The sequence below is a fragment of the Salvelinus sp. IW2-2015 genome, unplaced genomic scaffold, assembly GCF_002910315.2.
Source record: "Salvelinus sp. IW2-2015 unplaced genomic scaffold, ASM291031v2 Un_scaffold8101, whole genome shotgun sequence".
In the NCBI taxonomy this organism is placed as follows: Eukaryota; Metazoa; Chordata; class Actinopteri; order Salmoniformes; family Salmonidae; genus Salvelinus; species Salvelinus sp. IW2-2015.
In genome coordinates this window covers 1-11,426 of record NW_019949361.1, presented here as the reverse complement: position 1 = coordinate 11,426, position 11,426 = coordinate 1, and the positions used below count along the sequence as shown (strand labels likewise).

Below are 11,426 nucleotides of genomic sequence, written 5' to 3'. Positions count from 1 at the left end.
AGAGCATTTCTCCAGGCCTCCGTACGTGGAAGGAGGGGACCTGATGATCTACTGCAAGGTCTGGCTTCAGACATTTTTACCTGACGCATTAAATAGCATCCTTAGGTCCAGTCAGAACCTATTTCAAATTCACTCACTCACTCACTTATTACTTGCATCCTTATCTCCTTAAGTTTGTAATGGACTGATATCTTTGTTTGACGGCAGGAGCAGAACAAGTTTACGTTCAAAAAGAGAGATGGACGGGAACCCATGAGAGTGCTGCACCTCAAGTACCCTGCAACCGCCAGGTCCCAATAATACACCTTTTGTGTGTGTGTGGTGTGTGTGGTGTGTGTGTGTGTGTGTGTGTGTGTGTGTGTGTGTGTGTGTGTGTGGTGTGTGTGTGTTGGACCCACAGTACCTAACGCCTCCTCCTCCTGTAGAAACTGTGTGAGGCCATAGAGCAGGTTCCATCTGTCTGTCTGACCCACAGTACCTAACAGCCCCTCCTCCTCCTGTAGAAACTGTGTGAGGCCATAGAGCAGGTTCCATCTGTCTGTCTGCGACCCACAGTACCTAACGCCCCCTCCTCCTGTAGAAACTGTGTGAGGCCATAGAGCAGGTTCCATCTGTCTGTCTGACCCACAGTACCTAACAGCCTCTCCTCCTCCTCCTGTAGAAACTGTGTGAGGCCATAGAGCAGGTTCCATCTGTCTGTCTGACCCCAGTACCTAACGTCCTCCTCCTCCTGTAGAAACTGTGTGAGGCCATAGAGCAGGCTCAGTCAGCCCAGAGACAGCATGCGATGGTGAAGCAGAAATCACAGCGCTTTCTCAAACCGGGAGACAAGTGTTGATGTCGTCACCGACCAGAACGATGTCACCGCTGCCCAGAATGATGTCACCGCTGCCCAGAATGAAGTCCTGATTACCCAGAACGAAGTCACCGCTGCCAGCATGATGTCATGATACGCAGAATGGTGTCACCGCTGCCCAGAATGAAGTCCTGATTACCCAGAATGATGTCATGGTTACCAGCCTGACGTAATCGCTACTCAGTAGGTCACCACCACCCAGAATGTCACCACTGATCAGCCGGAACACTGTTCCTGCTACTGTACTGCCCGGCCAACACACTGCTACAGTACTGCCCGGCCCAACACACATTTGCACTAAAGAAAAGCCGTGCATTAGTGTTTACAGTCCTGTTTACTAATGGTCACTGCTGCCTTATGGAGAATAAATTAAATCTGATAATTTGACTGTTATGAAATAATTTTGATAATATCTGCATCAATGATAGGAATGTTGTGCTTTTTGGTTTACACAATTTCCCTCCAGAATCAATGTGGTTTTTGGTTTACACAATTCCCTCCAGAATCAATGTGTTTTTGGTTTACACAATTCCCTCCAGAATCAATGTGGTTTTTTGGTTTACACATTCCCTCCAGAATCAATGTGGTTTTTGGTTTACACAATTCCCTCCAGAATCAATGTGGTTTTTGGTTTACACCAATTCCCTCCAAGATCAATGTGGTTTTTGGTTTACACAATTCCTCCAGAATCAATGTGGTTTTTGGTTTAACACAATTCCCTCCACAATCAATGTGGTTTTTGGTTTACACAATTCCCTCCACAATCATGTGGTTTTGGTTTACACAATTCCCTCCACAAATCAATGTGGTTTTTGGTTTACACAATTCCCTCCAGAATCAATGACTCCAGAATCAATAAAAAAACATATATAGAAATGAGATGAAGGATCTATACAATGTGTTTTTTGTTTTGTCTTTGCTTTTCTCGTCGTGTTTACAGATGTTCTGATTTAAGGGGTCAATGAAAGTTTGTCTGACTGCTGTATACTAACAAGAGTTGATTATATTGGGCAATGGTATTGAAAAGTCAGTTATTCATTGTTTCTTGTTTGGAGGAAATATGCACTTAACTCTTTCAATTTTCCCTTTTGATTAACAATCATTTTACTGACAGATTGATATTATCTTGAAATGGGGGGGTTAATTTTGTAAAACTGTTTATGTAAAGTTTATGTAAAGTGATGTACTGTAGGCATCTACAGTATAGGCTGTGTTGACCAGTGAAGACTAATGACCAGTGTACTGAAAACTAATTAAATTAAATATTACATTTCATATATGTTGCTGTCATCTATACAACCAACAATGTATGAGCATATTCTGCCCTAATCTATCCTGCTAACCTTGGTGGACCAAATAAATACTCGAATACAAACATTAAATCTTTTAAATATACATTGTCTCTGTGCATATTAGCTAATCTATAATAGAGGAGGAGAGTCAACGACCTAGCTAATTGAGTTAGGTTATATCGTATGATACCAGGGAGAGTCAACGACCTAGCTAATTGAGTTAGGTTATCATATGATACTAGCTATTGAGTTAGGTTATATCATTGATACCAGGAGGAAAGTCAACGACCTAGCTAATTGAGTTAGGTTATTATCATATATACCTAGCTAATTGAGTTAGGTTATATCATATGATACCAGGAGGAGGTCAACGACCTAGCTAATTGAGTTGGGTTATATCATATGATACCAGGAGGAAAGTCAACGACCTAGCTAATTGAGTTAGGTTATATCGTATGATACCAGGAGGAAAGTCAACGACCTAGCTAATTGAGTTAGGTTTATATCATATGATACCAGGAGGAAAGTCAATGACCTGCTAATTGAGTTAGGTTATATCATATGATACCAGGAGGAAAGTCAACGACCTAGCTAATTGAGTTAGGTTATATCGTATGATACCAGGAGGAAAGTCAACGACCTAGCTAATTGAGTTAGATTATATCGTATGATACCAGGAGGAAAGTCAACGACCTAGCTAATTGAGTTAGGTTATATCATATGATACCAGGAGGAAAGTCAACGACCTAGCTAATTGAGTTAGGTTATATCATATGATACCAGGAGGAAAGTCAACGACCTAGCTAATTGAGTTGGGTTATATCATATGATACCAGGAGGAGGTCAACGACCTACCTAATTGAGTTGGTTATATCATATGATACCAGGAGGAGAGTCAACGCCTAAGCTATTGAGTTAGGTTATATCATATGATACCAGGAGGAGAGTCAACGACCTACCAATTGAGTTGGGTTATATCATATGATACCAGGAGGGAGTCAACGACCTAGCTAATTGAGTTAGGTTATATCATATGATACCGGAGGAGAGTCAACGACCTAGCTAGGTTATATCATATGATACCAGGAGGAGAGTCAACGACCTAGCTAATTGAGTTAGGTTTATCATATGACAGGAGGAGAGTCAACGACCTAGCTAATTGAGTTAGGTATATCATATGATACCAGGAGGACAGTCAACGACCTAGCTAGGTTATATCATATGATACCAGGAGGAGAGTCAACGACCTACCTAATTGAGTTAGGTTATATCATATGATACCAGAGGAGGAGAGTCAACGACCTAGCTAGGTTATATCATATGATACCAGGAGAGAGTCAACGACCTAGCTAATTGAGTTAGGTTATATCATATGATACCGGGAGGTTATATCGTATGATACCCAGGAGGAGAGTCAACGACCTAGCTATTGAGTTAGGTTATATCATATGATACCAGGAGGAGAGTCACGACCTAGCTAATTGAGTTAGGTTATATCATATGATACCAGGAGGAAGTCAACGACCTAGCTAATTGAGTTAGGTTATATCATATGATACCAGAGGAAAGTCAACGACCTAGCTAATTGAGTTGAGTTATATCGTATGATACCAGGAGGAAAGTCAACGACCTAGCTAATTGAGTTGATTATATCGTATGATACCAGGAGGAAGTCAACGACCTAGCTAATTGAGTTAGGTTATATCATATGATACCAGGAGGAGAGTCAATGACCTAGCTAGGTTAATATCATATGAACCAGGAGGAGAGTCAACGACCTAGCTAATTGAGTTAGGTTTATCATATGATACCGGGAGGTTATATCGTATGATACCAGGAGGAGAGTCAACGACCTAGCTAATTGAGTTAGGTTTATATCTATGATACCAGGAGGAGAGTCAACGACCTAGCTAGGTTATATCATATGATACCAGGAGGAGAGTCAACGACCTAGCTAATTGAGTTAGGTTATATCATATGATACCGGGAGGTTATATCGTATGATACCAGGAGAGAGTCAACGACCTAGCTAATTGAGTTAGGTTATATCATATGATACCAGGAGGAGAGTCAACGACCTAGCTAATTGAGTTAGGTTATATCATATGATACCAGGAGGAAAGTCAACGACCTAGCTATTGAGTTAGGTTATATCATATGATACCAGGAGGAAAGTCAACGACCTAGCTAATTGAGTTAGGTTATATCGTATGATACCAGGAGGAAAGTCAACGACCTAGCTAATTGAGTTAGATTATATCGTATGATACCAGGAGGAAAGTCAACGACCTAGCTAATTGAGTTAGGTTATATCATATGATACCAGGAGGAGAGTCAACAACCTAGCTAGGTTATATCATATGATACCAGGAGGAAAGTCAACGACCTAGCTAATTGAGTTAGGTTATATCATATGATACCAGGAGGTTATATCGTATGATACCAGGAGGAGAGTCAACGACCTAGCTAATTGAGTTAGGTTATATCATATGATACAGGAGGTTATATCGTATGATACAGGAGGAGAGTCAACGACCTAGCTAATTGAGTTAGGTTATATCATATGATACCAGGAGGAGAGTACGACCTGCTAATTGAGTTAGGTTATTCATATGATACCAGGAGTTATATCGTATGATCCAGGAGGAGAGTCAACGACCTAGCTAATTGAGTTAGGTTATATAATGAATACCAGGAGGAGAGTCAACGACCTAGCTAATTGAGTTAGGTTATATCATATGATACCAGGAGGAAAGCCAACGACCTAGCTAATTGAGTTAGGTTATATCATAATGATACCAGGAGGTTATATCATATGATACCAGGAGGAGAGTCAACGACCTAGCTAATTGAGTTAGGTATATCGTATGATACCAGGAGGAAAGTCAACGACCTAGCTAATTGAGTTAGGTTATATCGTATGATACCAGGAGGAGAGTCAACGACCAGCTAATTGAGTTGGTATATCATATGTACCAGGAGGAGAGTCAACGACCTAGCTAATTGAGTTAGGTTATATCATATGATACCAGGAGGAAAGTCAACGACCTAGCTAATTGAGTTAGGTTATATCATATGATACAGGAGGTTATATCGTATGATACCAGGAGGAGAGTCAACGACCTAGCTAATTGAGTTAGGTTATATCATATGATACCAGGAGGGAGTCAACGACCTAGCTAATTGAGTAGGTTATATCATATGATACCAGGAGGAAAGCCAACGACCTAGCTAATTGAGTTAGGTTATATCAATATGATACCAGGAGGTTATATCATATGATACCAGGAGGAAGAGTCAACGACCTAGCTAATTGAGTTAGGTTATATCGTATGATACAGGAGGAGAGTCAACGACCTAGCTAATTGAGTTAGGTTATATCATATGATACCAGGAGGTTATATCGTATGATACCAGGAGGAGAGTCAACGACCTAGCTAATTGAGTTAGGTTATATCATATGATACCAGGAGGAGAGTCAACGATCTAGCTAATTGATTTAGGTTATTCATATGATACCAGGAGGAGAGCCAACGACCTAGCTATTGAGTTTAGGTTATATCATATGATACCAGGAGGTTATATATCATATGATACCAGGAGGTATATCAATATGATACAGGAGGAGAGTCAACGACCTTAGCTAATTGAGTTAGGTTATATCAATATGATACCAGGAGGAAAGTCAACGACCTAACTAATTGAGTTAGGTTATATCATATGATACCAGGAGGTTAAATCATATGATACCAGGAGGAGAGTCAACGACCTAGCTAATTGAGTTAGGTTATATCATATGATACCAGGAGGAAGCCAACGACCTAGCTAATTGAGTTAGGTTATATCATATGATACCAGGAGGAGAGTCAACGACCTAGCTAATTGAGTTAGGTTATATCATATGATACCAGGAGGAAAGCCAACGACCTAGCTAATTGAGTTGGGTTTATATCATATGATACCAGGAGGAAAGCAACGACCTAGCTAATTGAGTTAGGTTAATTCATATGTACCAGGAGGAGAGTCAACGACCTAGCTAATTGAGTTAGGTTATATCATATGATACCAGGAGGAAAGCCAACGACCTAGCTAATTGAGTTGGGTTATATCATATGATACCAGGAGGAAAGTCAACGACCTAGCTAATTGAGTTAGGTTATATCGTATGATACGAGGAAGTCACCAGGCTGTACAGTTACGTCTTACACCCTACGTCCCAAATCACACACTATTTCCCCATGAGCCCTGGTCAAATGTAGTGCACTACATAGGGAATAGGGTTCCATTTAGGATGTAGACAGTGTTACAGTTAACAGTAGCTGTGTGTGTGTGACTCATAAAGACCGTGTGTTTTTAACCAGGCGTATCATCTCTTCTCACAGACACTCCCACTCTTTGTTGAAGTGTCCCACAAAATCCACCTCCTTCACACACATCACTCTCCTGTAGGAAAAGAGGAGATGTCGCGGGGCCTACGAGTTAGGACGTGATAACGGGTAAAAATACATGACAACCTCAATATTASAATAATTGTACTTCATCGACAGTAACGGTAATTCATACACAATAAATGCAGGAGTGTTTAATGAATATATAGATACTGTAGATATACTCTATATAGTAGTATATATCTATCTATCCATATATCTATCTATCTACATACCGTACCAGTCAAAAGTTTGGAGACACCTACTCTTTCTAGTAAATGTTTTACTATTTTATGCATTGTAGAATTTTAGTGAAGACATCAAAACTATGAAATAACACATATCGAATTATGTAGTAACCAAAAAAGTGTTAAATCTAAATATATTTGAGATTCTTCAAAGTAGCCACCCTCTGCCTTGATGACAGCTTTGCACAGACACCTTTCCCTTTTCCCCCACATTTTGTTACGTTACAGCCTTATTCTAAAATGGATTAAATGAAATTTTTCCCTCAATCTAGACACAATACCCAATGACAAAGCGAAAAAAGGTTTTTACAAAATGTTGCTAATGTATTACAAATTAAAAACTGAAAAACCCACCTGTGGTAAATTAAATTGATTGGACCCGATTTGAGGTGTATGCCTTTCATGTCCAATCAATTTCATTTACCACAGGTGGAGTCCAATCAAGTTGTAGAAACATCTCAAGGATGATCAATGGAAACAGGATGCACCTGAGCTCAATTTCGAGTCTCATAGCAAAGGGTCTGAATACTTATGTAAATAAAGGTATTTGTAATACATTTGCTAAAATGTCTAAAAACCTGTTTTCAATTTGTCATTATGGGGTATTGTGTTTATATTAATGAGAATTTGTATTTATTTAAATCCATTTTAGAATAAGGCTGTAAAGTAACAAAAACGTGGAAAAAAGTCAAGGGGTCTGAATACTTTCCTTTAAATGCACAATTAGTTAAAATACCTTTTCAGGGTAAAGGTGGCCCCGGCCCTTCTCAACCAGTATCCCAAATACAAACACAAAAATGTCTACCCTGAGGCACGAGTCACGTTGGACTGAAGTCTTCCACAATGTACCTGTTGGTCACTATAACGTTGGTCTTCCTGTGCCCAGGGTACAAACAGTGTTGTCTGAAGATCTCTCCTTCCAGCTGCTTGATCTCTGACCTCTGAAGGAGCAGTGTCCATGTGTGGAAACATACACATACATTAGCTGTGTTCGAATACCCATTACTAACTTACTGTATACTACATACTTAAAAACTAGTATATACTACTAGTTCGCTTTAGTATACTGTAAACTGAACGGTATCGTTTCCCGGAAGTTGATGCTGTTGCTATGCAACCTCTTGCTAGCTTGTTAGCCTAACAAATGACTAGCTAAACATTTTTACGATTTCGGGGGTGTGTTTGTAAATTCAAAATCTGGGTGTGCCTTGGTGCACTCTGGGCCTTCGTCAAATCCAGAGCGTGGACAGATTGTCCGTTTGTAAAATTGAGAGCGTTTCCGTCTAGGGAGCGTTCAGAGTGCACACGAGGTTGATCCGAGCGTTCAACGGCAGTCAGCACCCAAGCTAACTGGCTAACGTCGGCTAGCTACTTAGAGAGCACCTCACTCTGACCATTAAGCACCCAAGCTAACTGGCTAACGTCGGCTAGCTACTTAGAGAACACCCCACTCTGACCATTAAGCACCCAAGCTAACTGGCTAACGTCGGCTAGCTACTTAGAGAACACCCCACTCTGACCATTAAGCACCCAAGCTAACTGGCTAACGTCGCCTAGCTACTTAGAGAACACCCACTCTGACCATGTAAGCACCCAAGCTAACTGGCTAACGTCGGCTAGCTACTTAGAGAACACCCATTATACTCGCCTAGCAGAGCCGGTTAGGCTGTTTTTCATATTATCCAGAGACTTGATGACTAACTGCTCCTGGTAACAAATTGATTTTTTTTTTTTGCTGACGTTTATTGACAACGGCCATATTCAACGGGTGTTGAGCGTTTTGTAAATTCATCAGTTATTCTGCGCGAGAAATCGGGAATAGATAGCCAGAGATAACAATGTCTTATTGAAACGCACAACGACTATACCACTTAGCTAAGAGTGATGTGAATAGTCAAGTCAATAAACGTTGGGTAGTTAGATGTATTGGTAGCCAACTACGTTGGGTAACTAGCTAACATGCGGTACATACTGCAGTAATGCTATGCGGCTCGTAAGGACAGCGTAGCTAACAAATTGTCAGCCAACGTAACGTGTAACGTAACTTATTTGAAACTTTATTAAATTGCTCAACATTTTCTTAACATTTGTCATAATTAGTTAAAGCAATGAATTTGTCTCTGCTCTCCTTGGCTCTATATTTTCCTGCCATTTTTCTTCAAACTGAAAACGTTGTGAAGCCACGCCCATTTTTCTGAAGAATTGCATTATGGGTCCTAAAAGCACGGATATAGTGTAAACTGCATGTACACTTCGTTTTTTGGCGAATTTTTTAACGACTTCCGGGAACTTTTGTCATACTAACTATATCCATACTACATACTCAATTCAGTCAAAATAGTACGGTTAGTGGGGTTAGTATGAGTATTCGAACACAGCTCATGTCTTCATTTGTAATCTAATAATAACAACACGATTATGTTGTAGCTAAACTTCCCTTTTCTAAGCAAACTTTATTAACGTAAACGAGCAAATCATTGCAATGGATTTTCCACATGTAATTAAGTGAATGTTTATATAGTTTTTATTAGATTTCAGGTTGAAGGTGACATCACCACACACACAATAGAACATAGTGACCGTATTGACCAATAGAAATAAACCATTTACCCGTCGCATTAGCATACATTAACATAGTTTAAGGCAGTCAGACTAACTAGGGAGTTATGTTGAATATGTTGGAAAATAAAGACAAGTATCTATCAAATATAACATTAATTTGCTTCTTTGAACAATAACCCAGTTTCTAAATCATTTAGCATACGGTTATAGTAACTCATACACAAACTAACGTAAGAGTATAGCATCAATATATCGTTATGAGTGCAATACTGTATATACAGATACGAAAGCAATGATTTACAAGGTGACGCTATGAACCTTTTTATAAAATAATTGCAAACTTCTGCTGAAGTGTCGTTACTAGTCCAAAAAAAACAAAATGACTACATTTCTTTAGTAAAATATTATTTTCAATCATTTTTTTTGTTTTGTTATATAGGGTAGTTTATAAAGGCTGGACAAAATCATCTGCATATATTATATAGCAGGCTAAATCGTTTCATTTCCTAATTCTGGTAAATATGAATAAAATTGCAAAAAAAGATTTTATTTGGTAAAATTAATAGAAAAGACCTGACTTAAAAAACAAGACTGAGGTATTGTATGGACGGAGATGTTTTTCCCCTTTTGGCAAAACAATTCAGTGTTTAGCCAAGAAACCTGCATTAAGAGTCATGAAATCAGCATAGTTATACACATTTACAAACCAGATATAGAAAGGAGTTTGAACCTTGACACAGATATAGAGCTTCACCTATGTGTGCGTCAACATTTCAACGATCAAGACATTTTTAACTCCACATCAACTGGCCGTTGATAGAACTAGATAATTGTCCATTGATTACTGCAATGTGAATTACATCATGTAGAGAACACACACACCCCATAATCAACCTCACCCCTTCTATTCCTCATCATGCTGCATGAAGGAGAGAGCGAGAGAGAGAGAGAGAGAGCGAGAGAGCGAGAGACACACAAAAGGACAGGGAGGAAATTAGAAGTGGAAAAGAAGAACCGACACTTCCCGGCCAGCGGTGTCAAAGAGAAAGACATGATGTTTCATTTCTGTAAAGAATAAAGATTAAACTCATTGGTTTCAAGATTACACTTTCAGATTGACTCAGTCGTTGTTACGGACATGTAATACACTGTATAAGGAAAAATAAAAAATATATCTAATTTAGAATAGAAAAGTGCAGAAATTGAAAAGGAAAAAGAACTAGTTGTTATGTGACCTCCTTTTCTCCAACCTGGACAAGTCTACCTCCAGCCATGGCTGTTCTTAGTGTTCTTCTAAGGTGGGTTGCTAACCTGGAATAGGTCGTAACCCTTGGCGTCCTCCTGGTCGTAAGGTCGGATGATTCCGTCCTCTCGGATCAGTCTGACCGGCCTCAGCTTGGTCACTTCCTCTGTCGACTCTGCCACCCTGCCAATCACAACGCGCCGTCAGATCTCACAGAGCCAATCAGAACGCACCGTCAGAGATCTCACAGAGCCAATCGCAACCCTACCATCCAGAAGGGTCTCATGAATCAAGAACTAGTTTGCTTTCTGACCCAAACTCATAACAAAACTGCTATGCGATGTCTTCCCAATGAGCCAGACACAGTAGCAGAGTAGGAAATGAGCCAGACACAGTAGCAGAGTAGGAAATGAGCCAGACACAGTAGCAGAGTAGGACAACATTACAGCAAAACAATCAACGCGAGCAGAATCCTGCTTCTGAAAGAAATCACTAACGTACAAACCGTTCAACCCAAAAGGGGGAGGCGACCGGTGCATGAGTATGGATGTGTGCACGTACGCTCACGCGTGTGTGTGTGTGTGTGTGTGTGTGTGTGTGTGTGTGTGTGTGTGTTCCAGTATCTCACCTTTCGTTATCTCTAGTGTGAAAGCATGGAACAATAATTTCATCAGGTTATCAGGAATTAATTAAGTGATTAATATGCTTTTGTGAAGGATAATGAATGACGTGGTGAATGGACAGAAATACTATGTGATGGGGGGGGGGGGCGGGCTGTGTTTGGCATCGTCAGAACCA

At 40.0% G+C, this 11,426-nt stretch overlaps 3 long non-coding RNA genes across 3 annotated transcripts; 2 read left to right on the top strand and 1 right to left on the bottom strand.

Moving 5' to 3' along the window:
- Position 1: 1 nt before the first annotated feature.
- Positions 2 to 287, top strand: LOC112079469 (uncharacterized). Its single transcript, XR_002895955.2, has 2 exons — positions 2 to 58; positions 208 to 287. It is a non-coding gene; the product is annotated as an uncharacterized lncRNA (long non-coding RNA).
- Positions 288 to 383: 96 nt separating this feature from the next.
- LOC139027197 (uncharacterized) lies at positions 384 to 2,251 on the top strand. The gene is made up of 2 exons (XR_011479262.1): positions 384 to 1,005; positions 1,044 to 2,251. It is a non-coding gene; the product is annotated as an uncharacterized lncRNA (long non-coding RNA).
- A 4,275-nt stretch (positions 2,252 to 6,526) lies between these two features.
- On the bottom strand, positions 6,527 to 11,368 carry LOC112079468 (uncharacterized). The gene is made up of 3 exons (XR_002895953.2): positions 10,697 to 11,368; positions 7,673 to 7,764; positions 6,527 to 6,591 (listed from the first exon to the last, which is right to left on the bottom strand). It is a non-coding gene; the product is annotated as an uncharacterized lncRNA (long non-coding RNA).
- Between the last annotated feature and the right edge of the window lie 58 nt (positions 11,369 to 11,426).